The sequence below is a fragment of the Trichosurus vulpecula genome, chromosome 1 (genome assembly GCF_011100635.1).
Source record: "Trichosurus vulpecula isolate mTriVul1 chromosome 1, mTriVul1.pri, whole genome shotgun sequence".
Taxonomy (NCBI): Eukaryota; Metazoa; Chordata; class Mammalia; order Diprotodontia; family Phalangeridae; genus Trichosurus; species Trichosurus vulpecula.
Genome location: NC_050573.1, coordinates 450,256,840 through 450,276,162, shown reverse-complemented (window position 1 = coordinate 450,276,162; position 19,323 = coordinate 450,256,840).

Here is a 19,323-nt window from a genome sequence, read left to right as displayed (position 1 = left end):
ATGGAAGTAAACTGAGGATCCATCAGGGTGGCCTGGCAGTCTCTGAATAGCTAGTGGTGGTCCCTTGGCTGAAGGGAATCCCCAAACTTGCGTTGGTAGATTAGAAGGATACTAGAAAAAGGTTAAGGGTCACCCTATGCAGGATCAGTAGCAATTCTACCCTCTGCAAATCTGCTTCTCCTTAAGCCCCACCAAGGTAGTTATTAATTAATCTACCAAAAACTATTCTTGAGTGTTTACTATTATACAAACCACAGCAGTTTGTGAGAAGCATTGCCTAGAGGGCACAACATCTATGTAATGATAATAGAGACATTCATAATTAATCCCTAGCAACTAATCTGTGAACATCCTACTCTTGATGAAAAGTCATAAAACATAAAAGTATCTTCCAAAACACTTTGAAAAGTAAGCGGCTAAAGCCAAGGGGGGGTCTGAAAGGTCCTTAACATAAACATCTCACCTGTAGGGCAATATAGTGAACCTAATAATGTTCTTAGACTAAGGTCTAGAGTAAGTAATGGATTCTAGGTAGATTTCTCCATGCTCTAGTAATTGAGTGATTTGGGGGATCTAGATAGTTGGTCCTCTTTCTTAAACTTCACAATTGGGTTCTTCTTTGGGTGTCTGAAGGAAATGGTGAACAAGGATTTGTCCGTTAAATTTTCTAGTAGGGTTAGGGATGTGACCTAGGTTATATAGAAGAGGAAACTGAAGCTCAGAGATGTTAAATGGTTTTGACCTGGCCACATTGTAATTGACAGTTGTAACTCAAACCCAAATAGTCTTGCTTCTAAGCCCAACACTCTAAGCATTATACCTTGTTGTTTCTGGGTCCTTGTATGTCTGTTTATAAAACTGGTGTGTGTGTGTGTGTGTGTGTGTGTGTGACACACATGCAGGAGAGAGAGAGAGGGAGAGAGAGAGAGAGAGAGAGAGAGAGAGAGAGAGAGAGAGAGAGAGAGAGAGAGAGAGAGAGAGACAGAGAGATTAACTTCCTTTCCTCGGAAAAAATTGTTGATAAAGGTTTTATTTTAACTCCCTGTGGACTGGCGGAATTTTAGTCCAAGAAGCTTATTTGAACTGGCATTAGAAATTCCCTAGATCATCTTCCTTTTGGCATGCAAATGAATTAGAGCTAGGAAAAGCTCTAAGGAGACAAAGACATTGTCCTCCACAATCCTAGCTTGAATTTTTCCTTTATTGTGTAAATTTGTCAATACTGAAAACCTCTGGTTTGGGTGCAGTATTTTGGGCAATCTCTGGCAACTTAGAAGGACAGAACACCTCTTCATAAACCTCTTTAAATTTACTCAGCACCTGGGAACATGTTACAACTTAATCCTTTTAGAACCAGAAGGAGAAATGGACATTTCTCTTACTTCTTACTTCTCTTACATCTCCGACTCTCTAGGGTAGCTGTGTCACTCTAGAGAACGTTGACTTGACTCTAGAAAGTCAATTATTATGGAATTTTTTTCCTATCCTTCTTTGTGGAAGGAAAATTGCATTCCTGTCCTTCAATCTATTCCTAAATGTGAGGCACCAAGAAAAGGAGCTAGCACTATAATGGATTTCAGTGCCTGCTCAAGAGGAATCAAGACTCAGGAAATCCCATGAAAATACACTCTGATATACTCTTGGGCATATATCAGGGATCAATCAATCAATATTTATTAAGTGCCTACTATGTGCCAGCACTGTGCTTAACACTAGGAATACACAAAGATTCAAAAGAGAATCCCTGCCCTCAAGGAATTTGCAGTCTAATGGAGGAGACAGCATGCAAACAAATACCTACAAAGCAAGCTACCTACAGGATAAACAGGAAATAATTACCAGAGGGATAGCACTAGAATTAAGAGGGATTGGGGAAAGCTTCCTGTAGAAGATAGGATTTTAATTGGTACTTAAAGGAAGCCAGAAAAGCCAGTAGTCAAAGCAGAGAAGGAAAAGTATTTCAGGTACCAAGCCCATCTGAGAGACAGCTAGAGAAAATGCCTGGTACTGATAGGTGGAGTGTCTTGTTCCTGAAACAGCCAGGAGGTCAGTGTCATTGGATGAAAGAGTATATTTGGGGAGTAAATAAGAAGAATGGAAAAGTAGAAGAGGGATAGGTTATGAAGGGCTTTGAATGCTAAACAGAACATTTTGTATTTTATCCTAGAAGCAATAGGGAGTCATTGGAGTTTGTTGAGTAGGGGGGTGGGGTGGTAATATGATTGAATCTATGTTTTAGGAAAATCAATTTAATGGCTGAATGGAGGATGGATTGGAGCAGGGTGTGAATTGGGTAGATCTACCAGCAGGCTAACGCAATAATCAAGGCATAAGATGATAAAGGCCTGAACCAGAGTGATGGCAGTGTCAGAGGAGAAAGGGGGAAGTATTTGAGAGATGCTGCAAAAGGGAAATATACAGGCCTTGGCACCAGAATAGATATGAAGAGGTGAGAGATGGTGAGGAGTCCAAGAAGTGTCTCTGCCCACCCCCCCTCCCCTGCCCACACCCAGGTTGTGAGCCTGAGGGACTAGGAGGATGGTGTTGCCTAATGTACAGTAATAAGGAAGGCAAGAGGAGGGGAGGGTTTAGGGGAAAATATAATGAGTTCTGTTTTGGACATATTGAATTTAAGATGTCTACTGGGCATCTGATTTGAGATGTCTGAAATGCAGTTGGAGATGTGAGACTGAAAGTCAGCAGAGAGTTAAAAGTAGTAAAGGTACATTTAAGAATCATCAGCATAGAGAATCCATGGGAGCCGATGAGATCATCAAGTGAAATATCGTTGAAGGAGAAGAGGACCTGGGACAGAACCCTGAGGGACACATAGTTAGAGGGCATGATCTGGAAAAGGGTCCAGCAGAGGAAACAGAAACAGAGTTGTCAGATGAGAGCCAGGAGAGAATGGTTTTTGGAAAACCTAGAGAGGAGAGAGTACCAAGGAAAAGAGAATGATGAATCGTGTCAGAGGCTGCAGAGAGGTCCAAAGAGAATGAAGATTGAGAAAAGGCCATTTGATTTGGCAAGTAAGAGATCATTAGTAACTTTGGAGAGAGCAATATTGGTGGAATGATGAAGTTGGAAGCCAGATCATAAGAAATTAAGAAGAGAGCAAGAGGAGAGAAAGTGGAAGCATTTATGTTAGATGGTCTTTTCAAGGAATCTAGCAAGAAAAGGCAGAGAATTATGAGACAATAATTATTTGGAATGGAAGAATCTAGTGAGGGTTTTTTTGAGGGTGACAGAGATATGGGAATGTTTGTAGGCAGTAGGGAATAAGCTAGTAGACAGGGAGAGATTGAAAATAAATGAAACAGTAGAGATGACAGAGGGCAGGCAATCTTTGGGAGGAAATGAGATCACTCGAACAGTAGAGGGGCTGTTAACCTTAGCAAGGAGTAAGGCCGCTTCATCATGTGAAACAGGGGTGAGGGAGGAAATAGTGGCAGAAGGCGGCAGAGTGATAGGAAATGAAGAAGAGGAGAGAATAGGGAGATCACAGACAATGGCCTCAATTTTTTTTTCCTGTAAAATATAGGGATCTTAAACACAATGGGGTGACCTAGAGTTTACTCAAATTCCAAATATTTAAACCAAATATAGTGTTTCGCCTCCCTGATTTTTTATTTCTGTTAAAGATAAACCCTTTTCCTGCCATCAAACTCAGAAATTTTGTATCCTTTTTCATTCTTCTGATTCCTTCATTTCCTATATCTAATGTGTGACCAAACCATATTGACTATTTTTAAAAAAATCTTTCTCACATATATTCCTGCCTCTCCATTCTAAAAGTCACTCTAACACTCATACTGAGATTATTGAAAATGCTATCTGGTTGATCCCTTTCCTTTCATTCTTTATCAAATTCAATCCACTTCACACATTGATATTGGATTAATTTTCTTAAAACAATGATTTCATCATGACATTTCTCTGCTGAGGAACTTACATTGACACTGTATTGCCACATCAAGCCCAAACACATTATTCTCTTATTAAAAATCCCACATTATTAATACAACTTTATATTCCATGGCTCACCCGTACAAACCTTCTACATCAGCATGTTCTATAAGGTTAAGAGTCCAATGTTGAGCACTACAGTGCCTTGTACATTGTAGGTGCTTAATAAATGTTTATTGAATTGAATTGCGTCAAGATAGAGTAGCAAAAAGAAATACAGCATCGCTCTTCTACCACACCTTCTCCACAAAAATCTAGGAAATACACTAGAGCAAATTCTGATCAGAAAATCTGAGAAAAAAATACAATGAGTTATTTTTCCAGACAGAGATGTCTGCAGACATTGGGAATAGGATCTGGCCAGGAGTACATCACAGGTAGATCATTCTAGTAACCAGGTACGGAGAGTGCCTGAAAGTGGTCACCACAGCAGGAAGCAGGAAGGATCCTAGGGAATCACTGAATTAATGTAGGGTGAAGGAATGAGTGACGTCTGGCAGTTCTGATGCCCGTTACCTAGTTCTGTGTCACAGATCCAAGGCAAACTGAAGTGAGGACCTCCATTGCTGGAGGTGACTGAGAGGAATGGTCACAGAAACAAACAGTAGCTGTGTGGCGCTGATCTCAGCAGTAGAACAGAGACTCAGTTCTAGCCTCGCAGGCCAAAGCCTCCAGTGGAATAACCAGGGCAGGAATCCTAGACTAAATGAGGGCCTGCAGTTTGGTCACTCTGAACCTGCTGAGCCTCCTATGGGCTAATAGTGGCTGAGTCCAGCATCAGTCTACTGAAACTTCCAACTAGGGACAAGTAAACAGACCCAAATTTGGGTCATCAATGTGCAGAGCTCAGACCAAGAAGGTAGTGAGCAGACTTAGCTTTGGATCACATTACTTTGAAAGCACTGGAAACTTGCAGGTCTGCAGTGTGAACTGCCAAAGCAGGAGAAAGAAGCAGGAGGACAGAAGCTCAATCTGGACATTCCCCACAGAACTATGCAGAGTCCAGACTCAACATAAAGACTAAACTTAAAAAGTAAACTGGAAGAATGAGCAAAGCAAACATAGTCCAACTAAAGAGCGCATGGTGACAGGGATGTTCTAATCATGAATTTGGAAGAGAATGATTTGAAAACATCTGAAAGCAAAACCTTAAATAAAATGTTTCTTGGGTATAAGAACTAATCAAAGTTTGTAGAAGAGACAAAACAAGTTAAAAAAAGAGCTAAAGATGATTTTAGAAGCCAAATGAGACTAATAAAGGAAAAAATTAGAAAATAAATGACAACTATGTAAAAAAGATATCAAAAAAGAATTAATAGCTTTGATCAAGAGGTGCAAAAGCTTGCCCAAGCAACGAACTCCTTGAAAATCAGAATGAAACAAATAGAAGCCGATTACTGCATGAGACAAGAAGAAATATTAAAAGTGTCTACAGACTGAAAAAGGAGAAGGAAAACAAGTATCTCAGTAAAAACAACTGACTTAGAAAACAGATTGAGAAAAAAATTAAGAATCATTAGACTCCCTAAATGCTACGAGCAAAACATGAATCTAAACATTATATCTTTAGAAATCCTAAAAGAAAACTGCCCAGATCTCAGAACCAGAGGGCAATGTGGATTCTAATCCACAAGTCACTTCCTTAAAGAAACCCCAAAAGGAAAACTCCCATGGACATCATAGTCCAAATCCACAGCCTCAAGGTCAAATAAAAAAATACTACAAGCAGCTAGAAAGAAAGAATTCAAGTACCAAGGAACTATAGACATGATCACATATAATGTAACAGCTACACCATAAGGGAAATTGAAATATACATTCCAGAAGGATATGGACTTACAGGCAAAAATAACTTACCTGGCAAAACTGAATATATCCCTACAGGGGAAAAATGGACCATTAATGAAATAGTATACTTCTAAGCATTCTTGATGAAAATATCAAAGCTGTGCAGAAACTCCCAAGTTCAAACAAAGGAGTGAAGAGAAATATAGAAAGGTAAACCATAGGACATAGGACATTAGGACATAGGACATTAGGACATAGGACAGCAGTCATTAACTAAACAAGGTTAAACTGTTTGCATTCTTATATGAAGAGATAATACATTTATCTCGTCAAAACTTTATCATCATCAGGATCATAGAGAGAATCTAATTAGAGGACCTGGGAGTGATTCTATTATGTTTTGATGATCTCAAAAGAAAAAATAGAAAGGAAGGGGAAGAGAAATAAACTGGGTGGGGCTGGGGAGGGAGAGGAAGAATGGAAAAAATTATCTCACATAAATAGGGTATGCAAAGGATGTCTATATCACAAGGAGGATGGAGTGGGAAGTGTGGGCAACGCTTAAATATTGCTCTCGTCTGAATTAGTCAAAGGAGGAAAGAACACACACACATACACCATATCACACACACACACACACACACACACACACACACACACATTCTCATACTCACATGTACCCCCACACACAGAGATTTAGGAACAGAATATATTTTAACTAACAGGGAAATAGGAGCTAAACGGGTTAAGGGAAAGTGGCAGTGGGAGCAGGTTGGGAGGGAAGATAAGAGATAGGTAGATTGAGGGAGAGATTAGTCTGAAAAATAGTTTATGCACTTTCTGAATACACTAGGCTTTTTCAATAGGATTGTAGATTTAGGACTGGAAGGGATATTGGAGGTAATCAACTCCAATTATCTCATTTTACACATGAGAAACCTGAGACTTTCCCAAGGTCACACAGGTAGTAAGTAGCAGAGCCCACATCATTACCTGAATCCAGTTCCAGTGTTCTCTCCAGTAGCTCATACTTTAAATCCTCACTAGTTCTGTTTCTTTCACACCATCCTTATACCCATCTCCCAGAAGGTCCTCCCTCTTCATCTTTGACTAACACAATGTCATCCATTCCTTCATGAGTAACTCAAGTCTCTTTATCTTCCATGGAAACTTTCTGCCTTGGAAGGAGAAAATTATTCCTTCATAGGGAAACTACATTCATAGGATTTAAAGAGGACAATAGCATATTATTGTGTATTTTTTTTTACATTCCTCTTTCTTCTTGATCACTAACAAGACGAAAAGTAGGAAGAGAACTTAAAAGACTTAGTTAAAAGTAGCAGGGAACTTAGAAGGGTGCATAGGAGCCTTTTTCTCCAACAGGTAAGTAGGCAGTAAAAGCTTTCTTACATGGGAGTTAAAAGAGCTAATAAAATAACTCACATTTATATAGTGGTTTAAGATTTACAAAGTGCTTTCCTCAAAACAGCCCTGTTAGGCGATACAAATTTTAGTACTCCAACATCAGAGATGAAGATGGTTCGGAGAGGTTAAGTGATTTATGCCATGCCTATGGTCAGACACATAATGAGTGTGAGAAGTGGGACTCCAAACACCAATAGTTCAATACTCTTTCTACGGCACACAGAAAACCTTCCAAGCATTATTGCACAAAAGTACCTATGAGCACCAAAAGGCCAGTGCCATGGCTATACTTCAGAAGGGCTTTTACTTAGAGGAATAAAGATTCAGGGTGAGCACAGTGCCTGGAATGGAGAGGACTTGAAAATTCTTGTTTATTTGTCAATAGAGCTCCAGTGGAGCTATAAAGTATCCTTTGCTGTTTGTGATTAGCTCCTTAGACTTTTTGTTGATAGTTTTTGTTTTTAGGTCACCTTCATTTCCAATATAATTCTTCTCCCTTCCTCTCTCAGAGAGCAACTCCTAATGTAATCCTTGGATTAAAGGGTCAGTTGTATGGGACTTTTTCCCCTCTATTTGGGATTGTTTATTCAATGTCCCACCATTGTGTGAAGGGTAGAGTTGGTGAGGGTGGAAGAGAAAAAAATCCAGATTCTTCAGGCTTCCAGCTTCAAGAGAAGAGGTGGGCAGTTCAAATTTCTGAAGGGAGAGAAAAACTCTGGGAAGAAGCTAACACAAGAGGAGTTGAAAATCTCTATTATATCCCAATCCTCAGCATGCTACACTTAATACTTTAGGACATTTCCTCTTGGATGAAATCTGGGACTCTCTTTCTTGGTCATGCTTAATTATTTTTCTCTCAAAGGGAGAGCTCATTCAATCTGCATATATTATTATATGCATATTTCTTCTGATTTCTGTTTTGCTATCCACCTGGATAAATGGATTTCTTTGATATTTGCTATGTGTGTTCACTGTACAATTGGTATTTGGTGGGAAAGAAGTCAATCCTTAATCATAAAGTTTGGGACCCTCCTTCCTCATTAAGGAACAGCGATTAACAGTTCAGCCTGAACCTAAAAATTACTTCTCTTGGATTAATAGTATTTAAGGGAGTAGATCAATCTCTGAAGTTTAGTGGGCATAAGATGATAGTTAGTAGAGGATGATGGAGACAAGGGCATATTTGTTAGCAGCAGGGAATAAGCCAACAGACAGGAAGAGATAAAAAGAAGTGAAAGTGTGGGGATGATGAGGAACAATCTGTTGGAGGAGAAAGGATGGAATGGGATCTCTTAAACAGATAGAGGGGTTAGCCTTGGTAAGGAAGGCCCCTTCATCATGTGAAACAGGGATGAAGGAGGAGAGGGGGCAGAAGGAACATAACTAGCAAGAGTCATACAGCTAGCAAGTGTCTGAAACCAAATTGGAACTCAGTTCTTCTTGTTTCTTGGTTCAAAACTCTATCCACTGTAGCATATCACAAAAAGAGTGAAAGTTGATTCATTGATGAGAATCAGCACAAAAATCCTGACCAGGAACTGAGAGGAAAAAAAGTGTTATTTTAAATGTACATTTTTCCCATGTGTAGATTGAGGTCTAGGTCTTTAATAATGCAATTCCCTTCTACTCACTTGAATCTCACTGGGGACGTTAAATCAGACATTGTACTATAACATTATTGAATTATATTTGTATCTGACACTGAACTTTTCAGGAAAAATATTGGTAGTTTGCAAATTCTCTCTGAGAAAGCATTTTCAAACTATTCTTTTCTTAGTCAGGGAACAAGGACTTATATTTGGAAGAATTTAATTTTCCTCCATTAAGTATATCTGTGGAGTAAAAGCAAAATGATTCCTCAGTCAGTTGCCACTAAGGCATAAATCAAGTAGGAAATCAGGGAATCTGAGGCTGGGCTGTTATCACTGTTCTTTATTTAAGATTCTGGGCAGCTAGATGGTGTAGTGGATAGAGTATTGGGTGTGGAGTCAGGAAGACCGCAATTCAAAGCCTGCCTCACAAAGCCTAGCCTGGGCAAGTCACTTAATCTGTTTGCCTCAGTTTCCTTATCTGTAAAATGAACTAGAGAAGGAAATGGCAAAGCACTCCAGTATCTTTGTCAAGAAAGCCCCACCCCCCAAAAGGAGTTACAAAGAGTTGAACATGAATAAAACAACTGAACAAAACATTTAAGAATCTAATTTCTTTAAAGCAAAGGGGGAAAAAATGACTGGGGAATATGACCTCAAATGGTAGTTGGCAAAGTAATACAGTACCTTTGGGCTGATTACCAAAGACATTAAACCAATTTGTGTCCCATTTCTAAAATTCCACAAGATCTGTGATGACTAGTGTTTAGGTTTCTATTAAGAACTCTTATACAGGGGCAGGTAGGTGTTGCAACAGATAGAGCACTGGCCCTGAAGTCAGGAGGGCTTCGGTTCAAATCTGGCCTCAGATACATATTAGCTGTGTGATCCTGGGCAAGTCACTTAACCCCAATTGCCTCCCTCCCCCCCCCCCCCCCACCAAAAAAAGAATTCTTATACAGAGTGTAGATGTTTTCCATGCGGATGTTTCCCATGGAATAGAAAGAAACAACCGTTGAACTAAAAGAGCCCCACAAATGTATTTCTACTTCATGCACTATGCTAAGGGTCTATGCTCAGTCAGTCAACAAGCATTTATTACACTATTACTATAGCAAGGCTCTGTTGTGAGAGCTGAGACTACAAAGAAAGGCAAGAGTAGGTCCCAGTCTTCATATTCTAATGGAGAGATAACATAGATAACATGAAAACCAACTCTCTCTCTCTCTCTCTCTCCCCATATATACACATACATATATCAATATGACTTATAGATATAGATATATAATACATAAAACTACATGCCTTTATACAAGATACATTATAAAACTATAATTATATACTATATATGTGTGTATATAAACTATGTATTTACAAGAGCTCATAGAGTAGGAGGTAATCTCAGAAGGAAGGCACTAGCACTAGAGCGAAGGGAGCAGGTAAAGCCTCTTGCAGAAGGTAACATTTGAACCTAGTCTTGAAGGAAGCCAGGGATGTCAGGAGGGGGAAGCTGAGGAGGAAAAGCAACCCAGGAATGGAGAACAGCCATTTCCCATGGGAAAAAAGACACAGAATTGAGAAATAAAGTGTCACGCACGTGGAAGAACAAGAAGGCTAGTGTTATCCCATCGGAGTACGTGAAGGTGGGTAAAGTGTAAGAAGACTGATAAGTAGGAAGGTCCCATGTTCTACAAGGACTTTAAAAGGCAAAAAAGCATGTTATATTTGATTCTATAGATAATAGGAATCCCCTGATACTTATTGAATAAAGGATTACATAGGTCAGACCTGTGATTTAGGAAGATCACTTTAGTAGCTAAGGGGACTGGAGTGGGGAAAGATTTGAACCAGGGAGATCAACCAGCAGCTATTGTGATAGTCCAAGTATGAGGAGATGAGGGCTGTAACAAGATGGCCACTGTGTGAGAAGATCAAAGGAGACACATACAAGATGCTGGGAAGGTAGATATGACAAGACTTGGCAACAGACTGGATAAAGGGGGTGAGAGTGAGGAATCTAGGATGATACCTAGGGCTATATCTAGGGTGATACCTAAGTCTATCTCCTCTCTTCTGAGTGACTGGGAGGAAGTTCTTGAGAGTAATAAGGAATTTAAGAAGAGGGAGGGTCATGGAGATATAGCTAATGAGTTCTGTAAGATGTCTATGAGATACACAGTTGGAGATGTCTAATAAGCAATTGGAGATGAGAGACTGGAGGCTAAAAGAAAGGTTAAGGCTAGCTAGGGCTAGCTAGAGAATCATCATCAGCATAGCAATAATAAATGATAATTAAATCTATGGGAGCTGATGAGATCACCAAGTGAAATAATACAGAGGGAGAAGAGGGGAAGGACTAGGACAGAGCCTTGGGACACTCATGATTACTAGATGTATTCTGGATGAAGATCCTACCATGGAGACTGAGAAGGAGCAGATAGGCTCCTTGTCCTCAAGGGGCTTACATTCTACTAGAGAAATATGACCTATACATAGCTAAATAAACATGAAACATGTGCCAAGAAAACAAAAGTAATTTAAAGTGGGATCCAGCAGGAAGTCAGTCAGAAAGGATTTTATATAGGAGATGTGCTACAGCTGTACTTTGAAGAAAACTAGATATTCCAAGAGGCAGTAATGTGTTCCCCACAGCCATGAATCACTTATGTAAAGGCACAGAAATAAGAAATGGAATTTTATATATGGAGGTTAATCCACTGGAGAAGAAAATGGCAAACCACTCCAGTGGGTTCTTTGCCAAGAACATGGACACATCTGGTGTGCTATGATCCATGGGGTCGCAAAGAGTCGGACAGGACTGAATGACTGAACAACAATGTATGTGGAACAGCCAGCAGGTTAATTTGACTGCAACAGAGAGTGTAAGTAATATGAGATTGGGAAGATAGGTGGGAGCCATTAGTGCAGAGGGATTTACATGCTAGATTGAGAGTTTTGTATCTTATCTTAGAGGAAATGGGGAGCCACTTAAGATTTTTGAGCCACGGATGGCTAGATCTGTGTTCCAGGAAACAGCAATTTTGCAAATTTGTCAGTTGGGTGAAGGGTTGGTTGGAGAGGAGGGGTGACCAGAGACAAGTAGAGGTGCTCCTTTGATGGTTTCTACTATTAATGTCTGAATAGACATCGTCAACAATAGCAAAACACTTTCACATAATGATTGCATTTAAGATCCATTTTCCAGTCATCTATTGTGTTTGTATACTATACTTCCTCCAACAATTGAGCACTCACGTGTAGGGAAAGAATGAATTATGCAAGCTTTTGCAAAGGCAGAGGCCCATTTCAGAAGTGAGGAGAATTAATGTATCCTTCAAATCAGATCGATTTAACAATGATCAAGCAGAACAGCTGGCTTGAGATGGGAGCATATTAATTCCCCAGCATCCTTAGGAAAGGACGAAGTAGGAAGATGAAGAGCATGGTGTTTCCTCACTGAAAAATGGGGTTGAAGCAAACAATTTTTGCCAGATCCTTCCCTTCCTTGAAAGAAGCAGTGAAAGGCCTACAAATAGACAACCCTCAAATTAAAATTAGAGTTTTCACAAACATATCCTGTCCCCTCCATTGCCTCAAATTGTTCAGTGTGGAGGCTAAATAAAGGTTAGAGAAGCAGTCATATTATTTAGGGCTCGGCTGTAATTCCATTCCTAATTTCAATTACCGTAATTACCCTCCCTTAGAACAACTTTCTAAAAGTCAGAAAATCAAAGCAGAAGTTGTTTGCTTAGATCTTCTGTTCTCTTATCAGGGTGCTCATAAGGTAGTCCTGTACCCTCCTTCTCCGCCACCCTCTCTCCTCCAGCCCAGACAACCAGAAGAGAGCCTCAAGTTTCCCTGTGTACTTGGTCTTTTACTGAGAATTATTATAAAGTGCCTCCTGACTGCCTTTCTTTGCTCATTCTGATACCGTGTTATTCTGTGCATTCTGGGTGTGGAAGAACCAAACTGTGTAGTGGATGGGTAGGGCTGAGGATTAAGTGAGCTAATGGAGTGTTCCTTTCTTCTTTCAAGAGGAGAGGTAGGGATGAAAATGTGATTAAGAGCAAAATAATTCTTATGACCAGTCTGCCTAGAATTTCCAAGTTAGGGGTGACCCTGTTTGAGCCTCATTGCCTCTGTTTTCTCTTCTCTTTCTTCTCCTCCTCCTCTTCCTCTCCTTCCTCCTCTTCCTCTCCTCTTCTTCCTTCATTGTCATCATCGTCGTCATCGTCATCATCGTCATCATCGTCGTCATCATCGTCATCATCATCCTCTCCTCCTCCTTTTTTCTTCTCCTCTTGTCATTGGGTTACCCTGATTCACCCAGGCTAGAAGCACTGTGGCCACTCACGGGCCTGACCGTAGAACTGATTGGCATGGAATCTTTGACCAGTTCTGTTTCTAACCTGGGCCTATTTGCCCCTTGTTAGGCAGCCAAGTGGCCCTCTTGCTCGCAGGGGCTCGCCATATTAGTACCAGGTTTAGTTTGAATACCCAGTAGACTTTAGTTACACGGCAGCTCAGTTCTCCCAAACTCAAACTTTAAACACCAGCTTCACCTTCCCCATTGGCAGGGATTACAGATGTGTGCCACCATAACTAGTTTATTTTTTATTCTTTCCCATTACCTTAATTGTCCCAAACTCTTAGGCTCAGTAGATTCTTATGCTTCAATACCTCAAAAAGACATGACCTCATCATATATATATATATATATATATATATATATATTTATATCTTATATATATTTTCTTTGACAATCTCCATGAGTTGATATGACTCAAGAATGCATCTTCCCATAGCTAATCTAATTACCAACTTTTACGGATGAAACATATCTAAACTTGTCTCTGTAAAAAAAAAAATAGGCCTATAGTCTACCCACGAGTCTTGTACTCAAACTCTTCCAGGATTAATAGAGCCTAGTGAGGCCACATGCTCCACTGTCATGACCTTCACAAATCCAAGGTCATTTCCAGGATATGATGAAGCCACCAGAGTAGAGCTCTAGTCACTCAAATTAGTGGAAAGGATTCTCATAATCCTATATAAATCAATTTTCCTATTTTGTCATTGCTTAGCCTTTCTATTTGCAGCATTTTGTTAAATCTCCTAATGAGCCTGGTGACTAATGGCAGAGTTCAGAGACAGTTTCCTCCATCTAAGTAACTATCAGTGCTTACTCAGTACTATATCTCTAATTACTACCAGTGGAGGAATGTGGACTAAGTACTATAATTGAGAAATAAACCCCAATGGAGATAAAAAATACATTTGATATACCATTTTTTAAATTTATTGAGTAAACATAATCATAAAGCATCCCCTCAGTAAATTTTATCACATAATTACAAGGAGGGCAGATTCTGAGTCTAGTGTTCTAAAAGTCATGACAGATTTATTGTAGTTTTCACTTAATAACCCAGGTTTGTGTGATAACATCTGTATAGTTACCACACTTTTATGGAACTAACTCTGTTTTTACCATCACTTTCCGATAAAAAAAATATGATTCAGGTCTAGTGTCTTAATAGTTTTCATTGCTTAAAAGTGCTCTCCACGACAAAGTGTTCAGAACAATGTCTATTCCAGCTCCTGGGATTATGACTATGAGTTGGAAATGCTCCATCTAGTAATGACCACACAGAGCATTCTTCCAGGAACTGGCTTCTCTTTGCCTTTGTTTTAAAATAGTCAAGGCTTACATGGTAAAATAATAACAATTTAACAAAAGATGTGGAGAATCTCCAATGCAAGGAACATATCTCAAACTCTTGTTTGTATTTCCTTGCTATGTCTTAAAGGGTCCTCTACCATAGGTCCACACAATTTAGAGGGAGAAAGGAAAGAAGATAAAGAATAGAGAGTGGGCAGAGCCAAGATGGTGGAGTAGAAGCAGGGACCTGATTGAGCTCTCCTCCAAACCCCTTGAAATATCTGTAAAAAATGAGTGTAAACAAATTATAAAGCAGAAGAAGTCACAAAATGACAGAGTGAAGCAGATTTCCAGCCCAAGACAATCTGGAAGGCCAACAGGAAGAGTCTATCACACCATGCTCAGGGCAGAGTATAGCCCAGCCTGGCAAGCACCAGCTGCACTGGCACAGGCGGGATTGGAGCAGGCCTCAGGGTACTGAATTACTGGCAGCTGAGGTGGTTTCCAGACTTCTTAATCCACAAATACCATAGACAGCTTCAAAGGTCAGTGGGAAAGCTCTCTCACCTGAGTGAGAAAGGAGAGTGGTCTGGCCACAGCCCTAGCCCCAGTGGCAGCTGCTTATAGAGCTTATAGAGCCTAGAGACTGTGGGAGAACCGAGCAGCTGATCTGGGTCTCAGTCCTGAGTGGAGGTCCTGGGGTAAGGAGGAGCACTGGTGTGGCAGACTTGGTGGCAGCTGTGGAGAGGGACCCTCTTCACAGTTCCAGGGCAGAAAAGAGGGCTTGTGGCTGCTCACAGACCAAAGCTCAGTCCAGGAGAGGAGTAAACACCTCTCTTTTCATACCACTTTGGAGGCACTGAGAATTTACAGGTCTTCAGAGATATCTCTGAAAACAGTTGCACAAATCCCATGAAACCTGGGGCAGTACACCCTCCATTTAACAAAGAGCTCAAAAGTCAAATAATTGGCTGGGAAAATGAGCAAACAGGGGGAAAAGAATATGACTACAGAAGGTTACTTTCTTGATGAAAAGATGTTTTCTTACACACTTAGTGATGAGTAAGATCAAGGCATGCAGCCAGAGTTAGACAACAAGGTCAAGGCTCCTACATCCAAAGCCTCTAAGATGAGATGGTCTCAGGCCATGGAAGAGCTCAAAAAGGATTTTGAAAATCAAGTAAGAAAAGTGGAGGAAAAATTGGGAAGAGAATTGAGAGTGATGCAAGAAAATCATGAAAAACAAGTCAACAGCTTGCTAAAGGAGACCCAAAAGATGCTGAAGAAAATAACACCTTTAAAAATAGACTAACTCAAATGGCAAAAGAGGTCCAAAAAGCCAATGAGGAGAAGAATGCCTTGAAAAGCAGAATTGGCCAAATGGAAAGGGAGGTCCAAAAGCTCACTGAAGAAAATACTACCTTAAAAATTAGAATGGTGCAAATGGAAGCTAATGACTTTATAAGAAATCAAGAAATTATAAAACAAGACCCAAAAGAATGAAAAAAATAGAAGATAATGTGAAATATCTCATTGGAAAAACAATTGACCTGGAAAATAGATCCAGGAGAGATAATTTAAAAACTGCTGGACTACCTGTAAACCATGATCAAAAAAAGAGCCTAGACATTATCTTTCAAGAAATTATCAAGAAAAATTGCCCTCATATTCTAGAACCAGAGGGTAAAATAGAAATGGAAAGAACCCACCAATTACCTCCTGAAAGAGATCTCAAAAGAAAAACTTCTAGGGATATTGTAGCCAAATTCTAGAGTTCCCAGGTCAAGGAGAAAATACTACAAGCAGCCAAAAAGAAACAATTCAAGTATTGTGGAAACACAATCAGGATAACATAAGATTTAGCAGCTTCTACACTAAGGGATCAGAGGGCTTGGAATATGATATTCTACAGGTCAAAGGAGATAGCATTAAAACCAATAATCACCTACCCAGCAAAACTGAGTATAATATTTCAGGGGAAAAAATCGAATTTCAATGAAACAAAGGACTTCCAAGAATTCTTGTTGAAAAGACCAGAAAGGAATAGAAAATTTGACTTTCAAATACAAGAATCGAGAGAAACGTGAAAAGATAAACAGGAAAAAGAAGCCATAAGGGACTTATTAAAGTTGAACTGTTTACATTCCTACATGGAATGATTATATTTGTAACTAGAGACCTTTCTCAGTATTAGGGTAGTTAGAGGCAACACACACACACGTATGTGTATGTATATATATATGTGTACATGTGTATATATGTGCATACCTGTGTATACATATGTGTATGTATGTAGACAGAGGGCACAGGGTGAGCTGAATATGAAGGGATGATACCTAAAAAAATAAAAGTAAGTATTGAGAGGAATGTACTGGGAGAAAGAGAAAGGGAGAGGTAGAATGTAGTAAATCATCTCATATAAAAGAGGCAAGAAAGAGCTTTTACAAAGGAGAGGAAGAAGGTGGAGGTGAGAGGGAATAAGTGAACCTTACTCTCATTGGATTTGGCTTAAGGAGGCAATAGCATATAGACTCAATGGAAATCTATCTTACCCTACAGGGAAGCATGGGGGAAAGGGATAAGAGAGGAGATAATAGGAGGGATGGCAGATTGGTGGAAGGGGCAATCAGAAGCAAACACTTTTGTGGAGGGACAGGTCAAAGGAGAGAATAGAATAAATGGAGGGCGGGACAGGGTACAAAGTAATATAGTTAGTCTTTCACAACATGACTGTTATGGAAATGTTTTGCATGACTACACATGTATAATCTATATTGAATTGCTTGCTTTCTCAGTGAGGTTGGATGGGGAGGGAGGAAGGAAGGGAGAGAATGTGGAACATAAGGCTTTAAAAATGAATGTTAAAAATTGTTTTTACATGCAACTGAGAAATAAGATATATAGGCAATGGGGTATAGAAATCTGTCTTACCCTACAGGAAAACAGAAGGGAAGAGGATAAGAGAAGGAGGTGGGGGTTAATAGAAGGGAGGGCAGATTGGAGGAGGGATAATCAAAATGCATGCGGCCGTGGGGTTGGAGGAGGAGAGAGATGGGGAGAAAATTTGGAATTCAGAATCTTGTGGAAATGAATGTTGAAAACTGAAAATAAATAAATTTATTTTAAAAAAGAATAAAGAGTTTTCACATGTACAGAAATTTTTATAGCAGCTCTTTTTGTGGTGGCAAAAAATTGGAAATTGAGGGGTTACCTATCAATTAGGGAATGGCTGAACAAGTTACAGTATATGAATACAATAGAATACTATTGTGCTGTAAGAAATAATAAAAGAGATGGTTTCAGAAAAATCTAGGAAGACTTATATAAACTGATAGAGAGTGAAGCAATAAGAACCAGGAGAAAAATTTGTACAATAACAAAATATTTTAAAGGCAAACAATTTTGAAAAGCTTTGAAACTCTGTTCAACAAAATGATTGACCACAATTCCAAAGAACTCATGGTGGAACATGCTATCTACCTTGAGATAGAGAGATGGATTCAGAGCACAGATTGAAGTATAGTACACTACATATATACACATATATGTTATATATACACATACATATCTTTTGGACATGGCTAATGTGGGAATTTGTTTTGTTTGCTGTACCATAATATAGGTTTTGTTTTCCTTGCTTTCTGAGTAAGTGAAGGAGGTGTAGGTGGGAAGGAGAGAATTTGGAACTGAAAATAAAATGAAATTGAATTTTAAAAAAGAATGATGGCTTTGCATTTATTTCTGACCCTTTCTCCACTAAGACCAGCAAGTGGTTTCCTCTGTGGGATCTCAGCCATGGACAATATTCCATAAGAAGTTTAAATGGTACAAGAATCTTGAATTTCTGGGATTTGGTAGGAGAGGGCATTATGGTAGACTTTGGAGCCATCCAAATGGAAAGGCAAACTGCTATACAAGGATGGCAGGGAAGATGGGCAGCTGTCTGCCTCTGTTAAATATATATGTAAATTTGCTGACTCCTTAAAGAGCATTAATATGTACCTTATAGCCCACTGATTAAATTTGTTTGACATAATTGGCATTCCTTTCTTTCTTTCTTTCTTTCTTCTTTCTTTCTTTCTTTCTTTCTTTCTTTCTTTCTTTCTTTCTTTCTTTCTTTCTTTCTTTCTTTCTTCCTTTCCTTCCTTTCTTCCTTCCTTCCTCCCTTCCTCCTTTCCTCCCTTCCCTTCCTTCCTTCCTTTCTTTCTTTCCTTCTTCCTTCCTTTCTTTCTTCCTTTCTTCCTTTCTGTCTTTCTTTCTTCTCTGACCCATTTCACTCTGAACCTCATACTTTGCACCACGATAACTCTCTGCCCAAGCTCCACTCAATGGCTATATGTTCGACCCTCCTGCCTCAGAGTGAAGGTCAATGGTAACTGTTTTTCTTTTGACTAGCAACCCCAAGGGTCTTCCCCTCACAGTTTAATTTTTTTTTTCTAATTAAAGGGGCCATCCCTTGATTCACTTCTTAAAGAGGCCTATTCACTGAATGGACATTACCTCACTCAAAGTCAGAACCTGAAAAGGCCTTAGACTAAAAGGGCTAGGGTCTCCCATTGCATTCTGAGTCATCTCCAGTCATCCTGTTGAATATCTGGTCACTGGACTGAGATAGCTCTGGAAGAGAAAGTGAGGCTGGTGATCTTGCACAGCCCTCCCTCATTCAAATCAAAGTCAACATTTCCCTGATGTCATGGTCTTCTTAGAAAATGAAGGACAAACACAACAACCTGTCTATATTTATTAACTTGGTATTTTTGCTGTATATATTTTATAGGTACTTGTCTCCCCCATTAGAATATAAACTTGTTATGAGTTGGAATTATTTTATTCTTTTACCTTGTAGCTCCAGCACCTAGCATGTCCCCTGGCACATTGCAGTGGCTTAATAAATAC